This window comes from Myotis brandtii, unplaced genomic scaffold (genome assembly GCF_000412655.1).
Source record: "Myotis brandtii unplaced genomic scaffold, ASM41265v1 scaffold48, whole genome shotgun sequence".
Taxonomy (NCBI): Eukaryota; Metazoa; Chordata; class Mammalia; order Chiroptera; family Vespertilionidae; genus Myotis; species Myotis brandtii.
In genome coordinates, this window is record NW_005368341.1 from 5224332 (window position 1) to 5227343 (window position 3012).

The 3012-nt window shown below is 35.7% G+C and overlaps 1 protein-coding gene across 9 annotated transcripts in view; it reads left to right on the plus strand.

Moving 5' to 3' along the window:
* SGCE (sarcoglycan, epsilon) overlaps window positions 1-3012 on the plus strand; it is a 78960-nt gene that overhangs the window by 54742 nt on the left and 21206 nt on the right. The window lies entirely within an intron of this gene.

Below are 3012 nucleotides of genomic sequence, written 5' to 3' on the forward strand. Positions count from 1 at the left end.
AGTTCTCCTTCCACACATATACATAAACCTTAGGATATGATATGAAAGTAACTTCTTACTGGTTAAAGATTTATCTGGGAATGGTGCTGCATGCAGACATTTTCCCATTGTGATGGTTATTTTGTAACCACATAAACTGCATTGATAACTTGAAGATTAAATAGTAATTACTATGAGTGATATAGACAGTCAGACTGAATACATTTGTCCAAAAATACTTTATAAATCTAAAAGTATTGTATTTTTCTGAATTCTTCTATGATCAGTTACTTAGTGTTGAATAGGCCAAGGTGTGTATCTGCATGTGTGCATGAACAACTGACTCACGTCCTGTTAACAGTGGGGAAAATCGTGTGATTTAAAAGTTTGAGTTTTGGAAACGTTAATATTCTATCAGGAATGTAAATAGTAGAGTCTTTCAAAGTTGGGTTGTACTGAATGGAGGGGATGGATTTCTGTGTTCTCTGTAGGTTGGTGAGTCATCACAGAACCCACTTTACTAGGATTAGATACTAATGAGAAAATTTTAGTAATATTGTGATAGTGTACAATTTAACAACCTCTCCTGCATTTTTTTAGGTGAAAATTATGACAGCCTTATCACTCATTTTCAAAATGAAAAGAATTCTTTAAGGCTACCATTTCTTATATTCTTTACCCAAGAGTGCTAGTAAAATCTACACTAATAAAAGACAAAGATGCTAATTAACCATACCTTCACTATGCCCATCAGCCAATCAGAAGAATATGCAAATTAACCCAACAAAGATGGCCGTTAAATTTGCATACTGCAGGCGGGGCGGGACAGTGCGAGCCGCGGCCCACCCCGCGGCCATCTGGGCCTCCCATGTGCGACCCGGGGCAGAGTGAGCCGCCGCCATCCATGCCTCCCGTGGATAAGCCAGCAGGTGGTTATCCCCCGAGGGGTCCCAGACTATGAGAGGGCATAGGCTGGGCTGAGGGACCCCCCCGGAGTGCACAAATTTTTGTGCAACGGGCCTCTAGTGTTTATATATATTCTAAAAACCGAAATGATCAAATACACCTGAGGGAGAGATTTGTGTTTAGTTTTTTAAATCAGAAGAGTTCTCAGAGCCTTTAATGTCTTGATATGCTTAAGACTCCATGGGGAAAGGTCAGAAGATGGAACTTTAAAGAAGACAGTTTGGGAGATGCTTCTATTGACAATATAACAATACTATCAAATTTTAGAATAGAGAACTATTGGGGATGAGTAGGGGAACTTGAATATGTTTGTAAAAAGCTGGTGAAATTTAAGGGAGGGGAAAGGTTGTACTATTTTTTTTTAGATATCCTTTCTAACCAGAGAATAAGAATAGTTCCTTAAAAATGATTTTGATTTCTTTTGATTAGGATTTTGCAATGTTTCTACTTATATACAAGCAAAATAAAATTTTCTATCTAGTTTACAACTAAATGTATCTTCCTGGTCTCTCTATAACTCCATGAAGACTGCCATTATGTTGATCAGATCTCTTTATCTGTAAATGCAATAGGTTATTTTATTGAACTTGCAGCAATTTGAACCTATATGTACTTTTAAGTCCAGAAAATATTCATATTATTCAGGGTTCTGTTAATGGCAGCACTCCATCAACTAGTACTTCTGTATAAGTATGGTACATAGGTAATTGATGATGTTCACAATGATTACTCTGAGACACTGCGAGGTCATCAAGTGCATCTGACTCATCAGAGGGAAATTAAATTACAGTCTGTGTAGTTTCAGTGTTGAATGTATATTATCTTTCTTTTTTTCTTGGAAATGGATAAAATGTGCATGGTCTCTATGGTAACTCCCTATAAGCTAGGATATGTGATTAACCTCATTTTCCAACCAAGCCAGATAATAAGAAATTTATTGTATCAGGTCCATCACAGCTGTCCTTTATGCAAATTCATCTTTTACTCCTTACCTTAAAAGCATAGCCCTGTCTCTAAAGTTCTGTTGTGGTACCAAGTACACGCATATATAAATATTTTGGTCATTTGAATCTAACTGAATTCTAAACATTAAAATTAGATATTTGATAAGGAATTACAGTACTTGATAATTGAGTATAAGCATGGATTATGCTGCCTGGTATTTATTAAATTAACCCTTCCTAAAAGAGCATGCATTTCATCTTCACATATTCATATTAACTGTGTCTATCCCTCATAAATAAGTTGGCTAGCTACTGGATTTTGTGTTTATTCTTCAGACGCACTACCAGAAATATTCAAGCATAGGGTGTGGCTTCTAGGCAAGACTCAAGAACATTTAAACGCTGCATAAAAACTTATTTGGGTCTTTTAAACAAGTTAGTCCATGAGGTATAGAGAACTCTATAACAGTGTGCAATGAGGAGCTGACACATTTTCTTATCAATTATACAGTTATGTTTTATTGTTTGGTGTGTGTGGATTCTTTTTTGTTTTCTTTCTTTCTTCCTCTCTTTTTCTTTCTTTCTTTCTCTTTCCTCTTTCTTTCTTTCTTTCTTTCTTTCTTTCTTTCTTTCTTTCTTTCTTTCTTTCTCTTATTTATTTCTTTTGTTTATTTATTTCTTTCTTTCTCCACAAATTAGACAGTGACAAGTGTTACATTATTTGCAGATGACACTGAGATTGGATTATGTACCTATCTTGGTCAAGTCAGGGATAGATATGTGGTCCTTGACCTGAGGTCAGAAGGTTCTTTCTCTGATCCAGGTTGCAGGCAAGGTGACTGACCAGACAGTGGAAAGTAACTGGAGATGGAACACGTGCTCAGAAAGGAGGGATCTTATTTGTGCAGAGGTCCTGTCCTTCTCAGATTACAGAAGGCAAACAGCTGGTTAAAATATCACAGAATAGAGAATATGTAAGGTAAATTTAATATGATTTTTGCTAATGTAGTTATTATTTAATAACATTATTTTGGAATGGTTTTTAAGGTACTAGAAAAGTTGCAAAGATGTCCCATTTACAGTATTTTATTATATTTGTTACAACTAAGAAACCAACACTGGT